Genomic DNA, 18277 nt, shown 5'->3' on the forward strand with positions numbered 1-18277 from the left:
AATTTCTTCAACCTCTTATTTTCTTTGCTAGTGAATGAGTTTATGCAAATTCAAGGCGGAGAGAGTGGTAATGAATTGAACCAAATATAGCTAGTTTTGATATATATATGTATGTACGCCACCGTGAAGCAAAGTACTTTCTTACCATCACCATCTTCATCTTCATCCTCATCTTTCATTTGCCATGCCCACAAGCAAAGCAAAGCAAAGTATATATTCTTTTGCTCTGCTTATATCCTTAATTATATTAATCTACATCTCACGTAAGCTGCAATCCACATGAAATTCGTTCGTAAACTTAATTGTCAATGGAAAATTCAATTTTCTTTAGAGTTAAACTAAAATCCTTGGCAGATTTAGTTTACGTACGTACGTATTTAATTTATTTTCTTTTACTAAAGTAAAAGGTTTTATTTAGAATTGAAGCTAGGCTTGTAATTAAGATGATACTTACATCCTTAACAGCTTTGACTTTTTCTCTACATTTTTTTTCTTTTTCTATTTCTTTTACTAAAGTAAAAGTAATTGGTCGAGGCTCTTTCATTCTTTCACCAAAAGTATTTAGATATCATGCTTCCTCTCTAATAATGGTGTCTCAGCCATGGATATATATGTAGATGAAAAAAAATCCATGGTCTTCTGTTTAAAAAAAAAAATCATGATTCTGTTTGAAAAAAAATCCATGGTTCTGTTTGGAAAAAAAAAAGTTTGACATTTGATGAAATTATTTAAGAATGGATGATAGTAATTTTTTATAATTTTTATTTCTCCTATTAAGAACTTTATCGTATAACATGAGGGGATTTATTATAGGCAAGGGATAAGAGTTGTTTATTTACTATTGGATTCTCCCATGCTAGCTTGGATTTATATTTATTGAGCATTATATCATTGTACTCATCTATGAAGTATTTCATTGCTCTCGTGTCTTTCATTTCTATTTTGATTTTTATTCTTTTCATTCTTTTCCTTATACACATATTGTCTTTTCCCTTACTCATGTTTCCTTTGCAATGCTAATAAATCTTCATGATTGTGCAATCTTGTGCATATAATAGTGGTGGAGATTAAAAGAGAAGCAAGCATATAATAGTACATGAACCATAAGTAGTTTGAGAGAGTTCCACTATTACATGATTATGAGGATGAGCCACCACTATTTATCTTGTGAGGTTTAATTGTCATCATTCTCAATTTATTCAGGATGGATTGAAATCATTATGTTAATCAATATAAGAATTGAGTTCTAAAATGCTTGAGTCTTTGGAATTTGACACTCTTAAGTAACTTATTTTTATAACTTCTTAATGTGATGGATATTGTTAGGATAGAAAGTATTTTTTATTTGATTCACTTGCATGAGATGTGCAAGAATAAATGTGGAGGATTTGATAATTAAATTTGAAACATGATAAATTAAAGTTATATCGCAGTGTTTTAATTTTTTTCTGTATCCTAAATTGAATTTCTAGTATATTTCATTAACTTAGATTTATTTGAGGTCTTCATCTTATTTTTTATTATTTTGAAGTAATTAATGGTTATTAATTTATTGTATTTGATTTTGTAAGAAATTAAGATGAAGATAATAAATTGTGAAGATTTGAAATCAAGCCCAAATTCATATGGAAAAGCCCAATTACAAAGATTTGAAATCAGGCTAAGAAAATCAATTCAAAAAGGTCACAAAAAATCCAATTTAAAAAAAATTAGACCGGTTCAGCGGTTTGGTTCAAACCCGGTCCAGTTCACCTATGGTTTAAAAGACTTTCTAATTCACTTGTGAGAGGGGGGCTCGACCAGTACAAGGTTTCTTTCCTAAAAAATCACGATCCTGTTCAAGGTTGCTTCTAGTTGTATCCATACTGAGATCTCTTCAAGATAATTTTTCTAAGTCATGTGTCGTGTCTCTATTTTGATACTAGTCGAAGGAGGGAGATAAGCGATCTGAGACAGGATCTACAGTTCGATTTCGTATTTGACGGCTCGAAGCAATCCAATGATATGAATCAAATTGAATGGAGGTGATCATATATACCACCATTCGAAAGTTAAAAGGTTTGTTGTCAAGAAAGGGTAGTGAACCTATGACATGGTATGTTCCAACAATAACAATTGCTCCAGAACAATAGCCAAAACAAATGGAAGAAGCGACATCTTTCGATGGAGAAGCAATCGTTGCTTCTCCTTGTGTTCTTTGCTTTCATCATCTGTTGTAGCTTCCTTTAGCTATGGGAAAGGCTAACCTTGGGAGAGTACTGATCTTAGGGAAGATGCTTTGGTCAGTGGTGAGCTTGGAAGGTCTCCTTTGGCCGGTGGCAACAAGAAAACCCAATGGAGGGGACGGCGACAACAAGGTGGAGAAGGCTTGTGTTGGGCGACAATGGGAGAAGAGATGGTCGCTGATTTAAAATCTAGCAATTAAGTTTTTAATCATCTAAATAACTCTTCATAAGAGTTGTATTTATAGATATCTAACAGATTTAGTTCAGTAACAAAAAATTTGCATCCAATAACACAAAGTCTAAATAGTTAGCCTCATGTTTGGTTCACAACCAAACCAGGTTGGTTAAAAACCAAAGCACTTTTAATTTAAACCAAATTAATTTAGTTTATAATTAAACCAAAAAGAGCTCACTTTGTTTTCAAAAGATGTGGCTTATCCGCGCTTCCTTTCTATCTTTCATATTTGTCCTTCGTCTGGTCTAATTAGACTCAATCTCTCTGGATCTGAAAAATCTAATTCTCAAACTCATTTTATATCTCTTAGAGAAACCTATAGTGCATGTTACCTTATAGGTTCTCAATTTATGTTGGTCATCCATAATTAACCATTAATTATGGATCGATCATGAGTGACACCTAATAGTACATCATAATCCTCAATTAATCAAAAAATCATAATTGTTCAGCAACTACAGTTGTTTGTGTGTCAGTTCCTTTCACTCATTTTATATCATCTTAGTTCAGGACATGATCTATGTGTCAGTCCCCACTAAACTGACTACGTCACATCTAGCCTAAGCTGTAGTTCCTTGTCCTACGGATTTAAGTTACTCAAAATATTTGTCCAAGAGGACCATCCTCTTAATGTATTTCTATTTTGGCTAAAGACTTACGAGTAACAATCCTAATAAGTGATCATAGGGTTTACGTCTCCTAATAAAAGGAGTGGTGAATCATCTATGGACTACTCAATCACCTTCGGACACTTCGATTTATACCCAATCATCCTGGGTCTACACCTCTGTAAAGACGTTTGCTTAAGATGTCAAAATATAAGCCTCTATGACCAAGATGATTTGAATATCTCAAGTCGAAGGAAACTTGCACTCGAGTTGCAATGAGATCTTCATAAATATGTATAGAACCACATGAAAGTCTCATGGCAAGTCATTTCCGATGAATTAATCACTCTTAATCAGCATTCATATGTTAACTCTCAACATCTCAATGTTTTCAGTCAATTAGGATTAACTGCTTAGTAAAACCGAGTCTAATATATGTCAATTTCACATAATTGATGATGTTCAGTCTCATCAATTTATCGACTAGGGAGTATTTCAATACGTATATAATTATACATGTAGAGATACCCACTAATTGTGATCCAATCAAATTTCTCTCATGTTATGCATTATATTGTGGATCTCAGTAATTGAGTTTAAGATCAAATTAAATACATAGAGAATATACACTCACATAGTAATTTTATTTATTCAATAAATAGTACATTATTTAAGACGGATTATCTTAGGATACTTTTCAAATATAACACTAACCTTAGGTATGAATTTCCCGAACCAAACTCTACATATCCTGTAAGTATCAATGCAAGCTTGAATGATTTTGAAACTAGGAAGTTACTGATACTGCCCACACTAGTGTCACAAATGAGCTTCAAATTAGAATTTATAATCGAAAATCCTTAGCTCACAAACAAATGAAGTATAGGGGCCACGAGTCGTATTTTCCAAGGACTAGTAAAGAATTTGTCTGAATCAAACTAAGATGTCGTTATTTTGGATTTTTCAAATATAGATGGGGTTTTGATGTTTTCAACGGAATGTAAATGAAAGAAACAAATATAAGAATTAAAGCTTTGATACTAAAGCCTAGCAAACACTAATACAAAAATCAAGAACATGGATTGCTCACAAACTGAAATTCTGATACAAGATTCAGCAAATAATACGAATAATGATATTATTATACTGACTTGATCTAATCATGCATGCAATTAGGTTTTCAACGGATTCTAAACTAGACCAAACACCAAAACATGAAACAAGATATTAGAAAAGCTATGCATCAGATATCAACCCTACATTCCATACATTCTGATACAATCTCAAAATCTAATACGTAACAGTTTCTTTTCTGAAACATAACAGTATCAAATGCAACAGATTTAAACGAAGGAAGAAATCAGGGAAATTTAAACAAAAGAATCACTAAGACAAGCTAAAACAAACGAAATCAGATTATGGGTAAACAAACAAAATGAATTCAGGCATTCTTAGAACAATTGAGATTATCAGAATTCATGAAATTAACAGACAACTACAGCACAGAACAGAAGAAATCAGAAACAATAAAAATGAACTCAGTTTTCTCCCTTCCAAATCGATTGCCTCCTTGCCGTCACACAAGACTTGATCAAGGATAAAAAATCCCAGCTAAACAACTCTCAATCTCAGCTCAACCTTGTCTGGATCAGATCCAATCAAAGAAATATCCGAAACCCTCAAGAACTTCTTCAAACAGAGCAAATCCAGATTCTAATCATCCAGCGTGAAATCCTTCAAATCATGACCAATGTAATGCTCAGGAACTCTCAAAATCTTCCAAAGAACCCCTTTGAATGATTCGATTGCTCTAGTTATGTTGGATCTGAAGAACTCAGTTGAATTTCGCGCGAATCAGAAATGCTGGCAAAACCCTCGCCGTGCGTTCTTAACCGCGATTGATTGCCCAGCTTAGCTTGTAGTCGTCTCTGGAATTTGGAAATGAATTTGGAAGGAAGAAATCTGGAGATCTGGCTTGAAAATCGAAGGAAACAGAGGCAAGAAAATCGCGGCGGGGAAGATCTACAGTAACCGCGTCAAAACACTGTGCATTCCTCTTTAAAACGTGGACACTGTAGCTAGTCGGCTCGTCTTAGCTGGTTAAACCCGAGTTAGCCTGAGTTCAGCCAATTTCGTTCATTTAAGCTCCAATTAGTCCGATTTCAGCTCCAATCGAATCCTAATTTTGATTATGAAGTTTTGGGTCCATCAAATTGATCAATTTTGGCTTGACTCGGTCCAAATTAGCTCGATCATGGCTCCACTTGAGTCCTACAAAGAATTAAATTCAATTAATATCAAATTAACCATCAAAATTACAGAAATTATATCAATCATTTAAAAATAGACCATGTCACAAATGTAATTCAATTATATTGATTAAACATTTAATTGTCCACAATAAAATCCAAAATGAATCAACAAAATACCATAAACTCTTAGCTTATCAGTTACTTAGAGAGCTTAGATTGCATAGGAAAGTCATAGGATATACTATTGATGACATTAAGTGTATTAGCCCTTTCTTATGAATACATAGAATTCTACTTGAGAATGATCATAAATCCTCGGTAGAACATCAAAGGAGGTTAAATCCCAACATGAAAAAGGTTATTAGAAAAGAGTATTGAAATTATTAGATGCGGGGATGATATTTTCGATCTCTGACAGTGAGTGGGTAAACCCAGTACATCTGATTCCAAAAAAAAGAGGAATGACTGTAGTGAAAAATGAAAATAATGAATTAATCCCTTCAGGACCATCACAGGTTGACGCATGTGTATTGACTATAGGAAACTAAACAGGAAATATCATTTTTCCCTTCCTTTCATTGATCAAATGATCCAGAAGTTTAGCACTCACACTTTTGTTATCTAGATGGATTCATGATTTTTTGAGATTCCTATACACCCTAGCGATCAGGAGAATACTACCTTTAAATGCCCATATGGTACCTTTGCTTATAGGAGAATGACTTTTGGACTCTGTAATGCACCCGCTACTTTTTAACATTGTATGATGTTGGTGTAGGAAATACCAGATAATTGAATTTGTGTTTTGATCATGGCAAAGGATTTAAGTTAAGATTGTGTTGTGTGCTAATTGGTTGATCTTAGTGTGCAGGGAGTACAGGAAAGTCCTAATTAGAGGCTAAGCAAGGAAAACCCTAGTTGGAAGCTAGGCAAGAAATCCTAGTCAAGTGGGTCGGACAAGAAGTCATAGCCAGGTGGATCGGACAAGAAATCTTGGCAGATCAAGGGTATGCACCAGACGGGAAGTCTAGACGAGTCAGTGGACCGTACGTCTAGCAGATCGATGAGCTAGTGAGGATCGAACATCGGAAGAAAGTTTTGGGAGCCAGAGAATCGAATCCTGAGAAAAAATCTAATTAGGTCTGGAGGATCAGATGGTTGGCAAAAAGATAACTCTCTTGAAAAGAGCAGGTGAGGATGCATTCCTTTAAAGGGAATAGTAGGCGTCGATCTGACTTAGGATTTCATTGAAAATTCAAAAGTCAAGATTAGACAGTTGTAAAAGTGTCCTAACTTAATTTCTGTAGTATATATATATATTGTGTTAACTCTATGATGCGGGAAATCAAAGAACCAGAAATTCAAGTTTTGAGCTCCCCTATTGGATCTGAGTGCTCGGACAGTCCAAATGCCCAGAATGGATCCAACTGCCTGGATATTAACTCTTCAGACCAGTAAAGCAGATGAGGTGGCGAGTCAATATTGGTCAGGGGACACCTCAATTTCTAGGCGTCCGGAAGGCTCCTAGGCACCTGAAAAAGGATAAGGCACAGGGGAGTCAAAACTGATCCGACAACCACCACATCAACATTCCAAGAGCCCAAAAAGAATACAGGCGCCCGGAGATGCTAAGTCAACTATAATAGCGGATTGACTAGCTGACGTGGGCGCGCCCGAAAGGAGATCCAAGCGCCTGGATTGGTCCATATAAGCAGCTACGACTAGAACCCTAGAAGCAACTTTCACGATCATACTATTACACTTGTTCACACGATCCAAGCTCCCGAGATGTTACTGCGATGCCGAGACACTGCACCGACAACCGCACACAACCTCTAACCTATTTGTCAATAACAAGTAATCATTATTTTATTTGTCTTTTGTACTTAACCTCATAGGAATGGTAAAATTGTTACCGTTTCTATTTCATTGTAAAAGGCGAGACTCTTTCTCGTTGTGAGAAAGAGTCAATTAGTGAATTGTCCAACGAAAGCAGTCAAGGACTACGAACCTTAGAGTAGCAGCCAGAGGCTGTAAACCAAGTAAAAATAAAATGTGTCATTACTTTACATTCGGTTTGTATTTTTCATTGCGTACTTTGAGTTTGCTAAATGAAGTTTTTGAAAACATATGAAAAAGTGACAAACGCTATTTACCCCCCCCCCCCCCCCCCCCCCCCCCTCCTCTAGCGCTCTTTACAATCCTACAATTGGTATCAAAGCGAGGGCGCTCTGAATTAATACAGTCCCTATTCGAGCATTTTTTCATCACTTTATTTCTTTATTCGTTATTTTAATTTTTTTCCGCACTACTAATCCAAATCTAAGTCTTGGAATATTTTTTCTTCATTTATTTCAGTGTTCAAGATTTTTTAATGACCCATCAAGAAGGCGATAGCATAGCCCGATCTCCCCTCTTCTATGGGAAAGACTTCATATATTAGAAGGGTCGGATGGAATTCCACTTAAAAACTCAAGTGGATATGTAGATCATCATCCAAACTAGATTCACACTCAACCAACGAAGAAGGAATCCCACAACCCTGTGAAAAGCGGGATAACTCCACCAAATGAAAGATCGAAGTAAATACTAAAGCTACTCAGACTCTTCAGCGTGGCCTAACAAAGGAAGAATTCAACTGGGTAGGTCCCTTCATCAGTGCAAAAGACTTGTGAGACAAGTTAATCGAATTATATGAAGGGATCTCCGATATCAAGGTGAGTAAGCGAGATTTAATCTTAAATAAATTGTATAATATAAAGATGTATGAAGGAGAGTCTACAAGTTAGTTGTACGCTCGGATCCATGACCTTTTCAATGGCCTGCATGCAATTGGGCAACCCATTGAGAACCAAGACATAATAAGGTACGCATTGAAAGTGTCCTGAGAAATACTTTATGAGCATTAATGGTTGATGCTTACACGGTATCTTCAAACCTTTCAAAAATTAAAGTTAGATGAGTCATTTGCTGAATTCAAATTGTATGAGCAAACTAATACCACTCCGACTGAAATAGATATCACTCTAACTGCAGGTAAAATTAAAAAGGAGACAAAATCTAAATTCTAACCCAAACTCAAATTCGAAGATGAATCGGATTCAGAAGACAATGACGAGATCACCACCGAGCTAGTTAATCTAGTTCGGAAGATGTTTAAGAAAAAGAAGAGGTTCAACAAGTCCAAAGTCAAGAAGGTGATCCAATCTAAGAACAAACAAACTAGATCAATGCAAAGCGAGAAGGCCAAAGCTGAAGTAATCTGCTACGAGTGCAACGAAAAGGGACACTTCAAGACGGAATGTCCAAATCTGAAGAAAGAAAAGAGACAATGAAGGAAAGCACCCAAAGCAACGTGGTATGAATCTTCGTCAGAAGAATTAAACGAGGAAGAACAAACAAGCTTCTTAGTATACCGACACAAGAGCAAATGATCAAAGACTAAATTCAAGCCCGACTCTGAAATTGAATCTAAAATCGAGTCCAAAGTCGAGTCTGAATCAAGCCACGGATCCGTATCCGATTCAGAACATCCAAATCCCAATGTAAGTCATCAGTTAGTAGAAAGATTGTATTCAATAATTTCTTATTTAACTCGTAAGTTAGCTAAGTATATAGTCCGAATCAAGTCACTCCAGAAGGAGGTAACAATCGTTAAGAAGAAGACTACCAAAGTTAGATGTTCAAAATGGAACTTTAACTCAAGTTCAACAACTTAAGAAAGAAAATTCCACCTTGAAAGCTCAAGTTGAGGATCTTAAAGGTTCATTGAAACGGTTCACTTTGGGCTCCAAGTATCTTGATATGATGCTTGAAACTCAATGGGTCGCGTACAATTGATCTGGACTCAGACATAAAGATAAATCATAACACAAATCATATCTATCATTAGTAAATCAAACCAATAGACAACGAGTCCAAACATAGACTCCCAAGTCTAGCTTAACTATTCAAGTTGGACTGAACCAATATTGGATCCTAAGGATCATATTCATCATCTGACCAGACCAACTCAAGATCTTGATCCAGGGGGAGCAAATAGAAAAATCATTATTAGATAAATTGCATGATTATCTAATTTATTTATTTTTCATGCTTTGTTTAATTCAGTTTCAATTTCAGCCTCAGGCAGCCCTTGCTACCTCAGTCTCAAATGCAGATTCAATATTAGTATAGGGTCATGCCTCGGATGGACAACAAGAAGTACCTGAGAATGGGAGGGATAAACAACCAATGAAACAGTGCATTGCAGGTTCAGGTTCAGCACAACCAGAATCAGAACCCCTTTCTGGTTCAGGGTTAGGCACTGGTGAACAACCCCAACTCCACTATTAGATTTGGAACCAGTTACAATGCAATCGAGGATCCCTCAAATTCCTCTCCAAACACAAATCAGGCATGACCATCAACACATGGTTTCAATTGAGGCCAAGCAATAGTACCAAACAAACCTAACAGATACATCTACTGATCACTAACACAGCAGTTCCCAAACACCAAATCTAACTAAAACAGTTTCAAAATCAATAGCAAAATTTGATGGAAAGCAGAAAGTTTCAGTGGAGCATGAACAACAGCAAAATACCCTCACTAAACACATTTGCATGGAAGCTAGGCCTTGTCAATCCCAAGAACTGGCACACAGTCTGGCACACCATATTGCAGAAACAACATTGAAGGCAATCTCAGGTCAAATTTATTTTCAAGTACTGAGCTGATAGACATCACAGCAAGAGGTAATGCCCAACTGAAAACCAGCAAAACTAACAGAGAACCCTCCATAGCCCCCATCAGAGACCCAACAGCAAGAACAGAAAAGGCAATACTACAGCAAATACAGTTTCAATTTCTGCACAGACTTGTCAAGAGCAACATCATGAGGCCCTCAAGGGATCCCCAAAGAATGATACACCATTCCAAAGCCATACCACCTCACAAACCTGTGAGACCAGGCCTGTCATCACTACAGTTTCACACATGAAGATAGCTGCAGCTGCAGACTCAGATTCAGATACTGAAGTGCCGTGTATATCAGAATCAGTAATTTCAGTACCCTGCCAGTAGATACAGAAGGATCTCCCTTTACCGCCTACAATGCATATTGTAAGCAAACCAGTGACACTGATAGAGAAATACAAACTGACCTTACTGTGTAGAGTACTGACCAGCAACTACCACCTCCTGGCACAGTACACCCACAGCTGGATACAAAACTACCTTTGAAGGAACCCTTTGGAAATGACAGGAAAACCACATATGAGAACAATGCAGGGCATAATCTTGTAGAGGGTAGTCCATATAAAATCCAAACTAGATCTAGAGCTCAAAGGAAGAAACTAGCAATGGAAGCACAATCACAGGCCAAGGTAGTAAAGGAAATCCAGCAGGTTCAGACCACAGAGATTCACAACTCATTTGCAGTTATATCAGACCTTGAGGAGGGTGAAATTGCTACTGACACTGAACTGATCCAAGGAAACATCTCAGATCATGGACCCCAACCCTCTGTTGAATATCGTCAGCCAACAAACAGAGTCCACAGTGCAACAGATCACCAGCAATTAAGCAAGGAAACACAAAAGGAAACAACTGCAATAATGAAGCCAACAACAGCATGCTGGGAAAGAGATTCAAGTGACCCAAATGTCAAAGGTCACAACACAGTTGAGGCATAGAAACACAAAAACAAGTGAGCAACATACAAGAGGGTCAGAGGATGACCCTGTTGGGATGTCACAGCTATTACTTGGTGCTAGAATTACAAACAACACTGAAAGAGATGTGAAGCACCCTCGAAGGTACAAACCAGGTCTTGGACACACAAAGGGAAGCTAATATCATCTCACATCAAAATTGATCAATCCCAGCCTGTAATGCAAGAATATACATCATGGACCGCCCGGCTGCAGATTGGTATCTTGATATGAAAATTGATAGGCGAGGAACTATCCAAGCTGATCAGGAAATTAACCAGATCACTGGCAAATAAATGCATGAAGAAGGCATAGACATAGAGAATGGAACAATACACTCAAGACGGGCAGATACAGGATGATCAAAGGCAACAAGAGAAGAAAGGAAAAAATCATTGTTAGACGGCACCTGCCGCCTCAAACAACATGAAGATAGGAGCATGGAACACCCGAGGCCGAAACAAAGGCCTTAAACAGAAGGAGGTGATTAACCTCCTCCTGAAGCATAAGTTGAGGCACCAACAACTAGTTAGTGTGGTTAAGTGAACAGGGATTATGCGAAGGATCCATATATCCATATTGAGGCATTAATAATTCCCTGCTCAAGGAAAAATATGAATTGGATCAGTCTATTACATTGATTCTAGCCTATTTGGAGGAAGTTCTAATGGGGCATGGTTGAACTCAATAATATGCATTAAATAAGTACAGTAAAGATAACAAGTAGATGATTAACTAAACATCTGGTATGCTTATTAACGCCACCAGAAATAAACGCTATGTGATGGCTATTTTTTTCCTGTACAAATTTAATTTCATCCTTAAAATAGAGACGGCCTCGATGAATGCACGGCGTCCATTCTGTGTTTGCACTTATCACATGGCCATTGATGTAGCAGGAAACAATCTATCTAATAAGGTGTATATACCCCCTCCAAGTAAAAGTGCTCCACTGCAAAAGGAAAACAATATAAAGAAAAGAAAATTTTCATGATCAAGAAAAAAATTTCTTCAAGTCTATGATTATGAACAAGCACAAGTTAATACTAAAAAGCAAACCATGACTGAATTTTTCTAGGAAATCAACTTAATGAAGGATCTTCCCATATCTTTTGGCCAGCATCAAGATGACAGTACTACTCATTTAGCTTTAGCGCTAAGCGAGTTTACATTATAAGGTCTTGAATCATGTTAAGAACATGTTCGTACCTCATTGGGTTTATCCAACTTGAATACCTCCGAAACGAGAGCAAGTTCTGCAAAACAACTGTTAATTATTATACTGGAAGATGGACAGACAGAACCAATGACTTCCAAGGAACATTTCATGTGTTAAAAATTAACTACTGGTGAAAGTGCTAAAACTGTGTTTCCACAACAACCGTAGTGCCAGCGCAACTTAGATAACATGAACTGTATATGATGATCTAAGACACAGATATAGTTATTACAAAGGAGACATTTTTAGCTTGTACAATTTCTGATGATCAAACTTAGCTTAATAATGCATAATGATCTAATAAATAATATGGGATTTTTTAAATATCCTTCTATGGTAATGATCAATTCAACTCCATTTCATTCAAAACTATTAAGAGGAAATAAAAGGCTTCTAATAAAGTTTAACTAGATCTATTTTGTTGTAATCTGATATGTTGTTGATTAGTCGACTAGTGTGTACTATATTAGTCGACTGCTTTATCCAATCCGACCATTGTCACGTAGCAACGAATCTTTTCTAGTTCCCATCTCAGCAAAAACCTTACCATCAGTTGATTGCATAGTCAGCTTGGCCACGAGTGCATTCTGTTGATTGACTTCTCCTCCATGTATCATCCTTCAACTCTTCGTCTATGTAGTCCGCCTCCATCAACTATCATTCTTGCTGCCTTGATGTTCTCCATCCTGCAGTCCCTCGATTTGCATCATGCAACTTTCTCTAAACTCTACGGACCTCGAGCCATAGAGCTGCCAATCTAGGTGACCTAAATCATCACTCGAGCTGCTCTAACACGACTTATATCCTTCTTGTCCTGTGATATCTTGGATGCTCTATACCTGTTGGATTGCTAAGAGAGATAATAGGGGGTGAATAGTATGTCTCAAAATTTTGGACTTTGCTTGTGTGTCTTCATACAAATCATTAGTCTTGTAGTAGAATAATAGCCAAACAAAAAATAAATAAACTAGATGATATTAGCAATTTAACATGTTTTACGATTCTCCCAAGAATCCATACGTCCACTACCTATGACCCTCTAATGAGCCACTCTTGGGGTATCACTACTTTTTTCCTTTACGGACACCTTCAAATCTCTTATAGAAATAAAATATGAATCTTCTCTCTTAGATTGAAGAGCATGAGAAGACCTACCTTAGGTGTTTTCTTGTAGGAGGAACGAAAACTATCTTTTTGTCTAGAAGGAGATAGTTTCAAATGAGGTCTTCTTGCCCTTTTATATGAAGAGTAAGATCCAACTATTTCCTCAATCGACTACCCCTTGTGATTTGGATGGAATCAAACGTTACAAATGACCTTATCTTCAAAATCCTTCATTAATGATTTTATAAATAATATTGGTCAATTGTTCTATATACAATTGATTGCCACAGTTGACTACCACAGCCGACTAGCAAACATCCACAGTCGACTAGCAAGAATATATAATATATCGATTCACAAACATTCTGTTTGTCATAGTGCCAAACTACGAATTCTAAATGGCCTTGTTTCATCAGTCATCTAAATCAAAACCACAATACCAGTTTTTGTGGTATCTTAGTTGAATGTTACATATCTATTAGTTGATTGTTCAAACCTTAAAGATAAATTGGCATTCATGGTTTCATCAATCAACTATACCATATCACAAAGCTAACAAGCTCAAGGTATTAACTAGTCAACTATTTAAAAAATCATCAGTCAGCCCACAAATATAGAATCATCCAAATTTGAGATTTTTAATCATGTACAATTGTTAACAAGTACCTTGTATCAATTGACTATTCTACCTTGACTCAATCAGTATTATTTATCCTGGATTTTACCCACACCACAAGTGATGAAGACTCTCATTGATTACCATAGTTTACCACTTGCGAAATTGCCTCCGTCTCTTTTGGGCTTTCGTGCTTGGAGTCTCCTCGTCTCAAGATCTTCACTTCCTAGCATTTGGTCACCTAACCTGTTGGAGCATCATCTTCATCAAGAATCTAGTCCTTGACCTTCTTAAACTTCTTTGCCTAGATCGGGTCTCCCTAACCTATTAGGACTTCACCTCCATCAAGAATTTGATCTTTTGACTTTCTTGGACTTTTTTGCCTAGCATCCAATCGCCTTAACATGTTAGGACTTTACCTTAACAAGTATCCATATCATGTTCATGTTGACTTACTTAGATTTTCATATACAGTTTTACATGTCAAGTTTCTTGTACTGCATACATACACACCATGTGAGATCACAAATAATACCTAACCTAAACTTGATCCAAACATCAAAACTACATGCAATAAGTAGTTGATTGCACTAACAATATCATCCTTCTTCAATCTCTTTAGACCTTCAAGCCACTGATCATGCATTCATACACTCTACCACACGCCACAAGCTCTTCAAACTCCATGTGTGTTTCTATAAGTCGCTGCACAAACACACATCAAAACCCAAGGTTACAATAGACAACTTAGGGCACGATTAAACCAACACCAAGATGACATCCTTTTGTTAAGCATAGTTGGCCACTTGGTCCAACTGCGATGGAGTTTAAAATTTTCAATCATACTAGAGTTTCAGTTCCAAACCAAAACGATTCAATTTTTGTACTGTATCGTGTTGTATTACTCTTTTTAAAATAGGTGTATATTAATTTAAATTTTTATTTTTATTAATATTTGATAGAGATAGATAATCATGTTTGAATATTCATTTTTTAATTATTAAAATATATAATTAATTTTTAAAATTATTTGAAAGTTATAAAAGTAATCACTAAAATAATTGATTATAAAAAACTAAATAATTCCTAAAAAAAATTTTAAAAATTTCAAAACTAAAGATAAAATTATTTGAAAATTTCAAAAATAAATTTAAAAATTATTTATTAATATATTTATTTTTTAAAACTTATTTGAAATTATATTTTTGGATATTATAGATTATCTTAAATTTACAATTAATTTTTCACATGAATCAGAAATTTTAAATTCATTTTTAAATTATTTATTAATTTTTAATTTTTTTTAAACTTATAAAAATTTAAAAATTATTTTTTCATTTAAAATTAATTTTAAATTTAGTCAATAACAATTCAATAGAATTTTAATTAAATGAGAATCATTCTTAATCAATTGTATATAATTAGTTCTAAATCAAATAGTCAAATTCCACTTAAAAATTTTAAGGTTAATTTATTTAATTTTTTATTTTCGTAATTTTTTATTTTACTAGTACATTTTAAGTTTAATACAACAACAACAACCAAGTCTTATCCCACTAAGTGGGGTCGGCTTACATTTTAAGTTTAATATATATATAAAATCCTAATAAATACTATTATATATCAGTTTAATATAACATATATCTGTTTTAATTAAAATAAACATATATTATGTTAGATTTTTCTTTTTTCTAAATCTAGACTCAACTTCCTCCGCCCCTAATTCCCTCTCTTGATCTTGTTAGCACCATTCACCATTGCTCATAGCCATCCCTTGTCGCAACTAGTTCCCAAATCATGACTAGAACAATACGATTTCAATACTTTTTTAAATATAAACATATTAATTAAAAATATTTTTATTAATATTTGATTATTATATATGCTTACTATTAAGTTATATTTGCTATGTTGAATCTCGAATTAAATTTTAATATTATCTCGTAAAATATTTAATGCTTATTGAATTAAAAATAAATTTAGGATTAGTTAATGTCTGTTGAAACTATCTATTTAAAAGGAAACATGTACAAGACTTATATAACCAGCATAACCCTAAGAATATAAGAGGAAAAGACCTATCTACCCCTGCTTCTCACAACACTCCCCCTCAAGTTGAACATATATATCAAACATATTCAACTTGCTAAGAACAGAATTAAACATAGATTGAAATATAGCCTTCGTAAACATATCAACAAGTTGGTCCTCAGATTTGACATGGCAAACATAGCTCTCCAGAATCAAGTCTCTCCCGAATAAAGTGGCGATCAATCTCGATGTGTTTAGTCCGGTAATGTTGTATTGGATTATTTGCAATATTGATTACAGCCTTGTTATCACAATATAGTCTGAGGGATAATTCTGCCTTTAATCCCATGTCTTCCAACAAAAAACACAACCACAACATTTCTGCAAGACCATGTGTCATGGCTCGATATTCTGCTTCATCATTGGACCGTGCACAAACATTTTGTTTCTTACTTCTCCAAGTTACCAAGTTTCCTCCCAAAAAAGTACAATAGCCAGAAGTGAGCCTTCTATCATCTTGAGAACCAGCCCAATCTGTATCAGAATAATATTTCACCTTCAGATTACCACCTTTGAACAACAAATCTTTTCCAGGACATGAGTTCAAGTACCTTAAAATCCTATCAACAACCTTCATATAGACAACTTTAGGAACATGCATGTACTGGCTCACCACACTAACAGCACAGGTGATGTCAGGCCTAGTCATAGACAAATATATAATTTTCCAACCAAACTTTGATATGTTTCCTTTTCCAGACTTGTAAGATCTTCCTCATTAGAACTAGTAAGATCATGATTTACTTCTATAGGAGTAGATGTTGGTCGACAACCCAACTTCCCTGTCTCCTTGAGTAAATCCAACACATACTTTCTCTAACATATATAAATTCCTTTTTGAGACCGAGCAACTTCAATACCAAGGAAGTATCTCAATAGTCCAAATCTTTAATTTCAAATTCTAATGTTAACTTAGACTTAAGAGCTTGGATTTTAGCTTCGTCATCACCTGTAACTATCATATCATCAACATAAACCAAGAGATTGGTAGTTCTGCCCTCTTTCTTTTTAACAAAAAGTGTATGATTAGCATTTCCTTGTTTAAAGCCAAACAATATCATGGTTTTGCAAAACCTATCAAACCATGCTCTGGGAGATTGTTTAAGTTCATACAAAGCTTTTCTTAGCCTGCAAACTTTGCCTTTTGTTTCAATTTCAGGAGGTGGCAACATGTAGACTTCTTCATGAAGGTTACCATTCAAAAAGACATTTTTAACATCTAGCTGAAATAGAGGTCAATCATATTGAGCAGCAAGAGAAAATTACTCTGACCGAATTTAGCTTTGCAACTAGAGCGAAAGTCTCTAAGTAATTCACCCCATATATTTGAATGAATCCCTTGGCAACAAGTCTGGCTTTATATCTGACCACTTCACCCTCTGAATTATACTTGATAACATAGACCCATTTAGAACCAACCAAGTTCTTCCCCTTTGGCGGATCAACTAATTCCCAAGTACCATTCCTGTTAAGAGCCTCTATCTCTTCGTTCATTGCTTCCAGCCACCTAGATTCCTTTACAGCTTCATAATAAGAAGGTATAGCATGGTTTGATAACTGTTGTGAGAAGCAGGGGTAGATAGGTCTTTTCCTCTTGTATTATTAGAGTTATGCTGGTTATATAAGCCTTGTACATGTGTTCTTTTTTATTAAGATAATTTCAACATGGTATCAGAGCCAAGGTTTCCAAAACCCTTTTTTTTCCCTCTCCTCTACCGCGTCATTTCCCCGATCGTCGCTTGACCTCTATTCTCTCTCTCTACTTAGCGCTGCACCTCGCGATCGGATCGACTCTTCGATTCGGCTGATCCCTTCCTTTGCGCACAAGTGACGCCGTCCGAGCATCGCGATTTGACTTCTCAGCTTCCCGATCGCAATTTAGCCCTGACGTCTACTTCTCTAATCCTTCCGCCTTCCGCCACCAGCGTTTGACACCACCGGCCGCGTGGAGGAGGCTCGAAGCCCCGACGTCTGATGGTTATCCTTCCACCTTCCTCTGCTTTCCGACGTCTGCTTCTCTAATCATCTCGAGATACAATGTCCGACGCCTGGATCTCTCTCACTCTCTCATGTGCAACAGCGATCACCGCCGCCGCAGCCGTAGAAGATCGCAGATCAAAAGCGGCATCACAGAAGATTGCAGATCAAGGCCGACCAGGACCTTCCTCTCCTCCGAGCTAAAGATCGGCTCCTCTTTTAGCTGTGGCGAGTGTCGCACCCAAAGCGCAAGGCCA

General features: G+C 36.1%; 1 long non-coding RNA gene across 1 annotated transcript; it reads right to left on the reverse strand.

Moving 5' to 3' along the window:
• Window positions 1-11600: 11600 nt before the first annotated feature.
• On the reverse strand, window positions 11601-12761 carry LOC141811725 (uncharacterized). Its single transcript, XR_012600197.1, has 2 exons — window positions 12223-12761; window positions 11601-11965 (listed from the first exon to the last, which is right to left on the reverse strand). It is a non-coding gene; the product is annotated as an uncharacterized LOC141811725 (long non-coding RNA).
• Window positions 12762-18277: the final 5516 nt, after the last annotated feature.

The sequence above is a fragment of the Curcuma longa genome, chromosome 1 (assembly GCF_044706935.1).
Source record: "Curcuma longa cultivar G26 ecotype Majalengka, Jawa Barat chromosome 1, ITB_CL_G26_1.1, whole genome shotgun sequence".
Taxonomy (NCBI): domain Eukaryota; kingdom Viridiplantae; phylum Streptophyta; class Magnoliopsida; order Zingiberales; family Zingiberaceae; genus Curcuma; species Curcuma longa.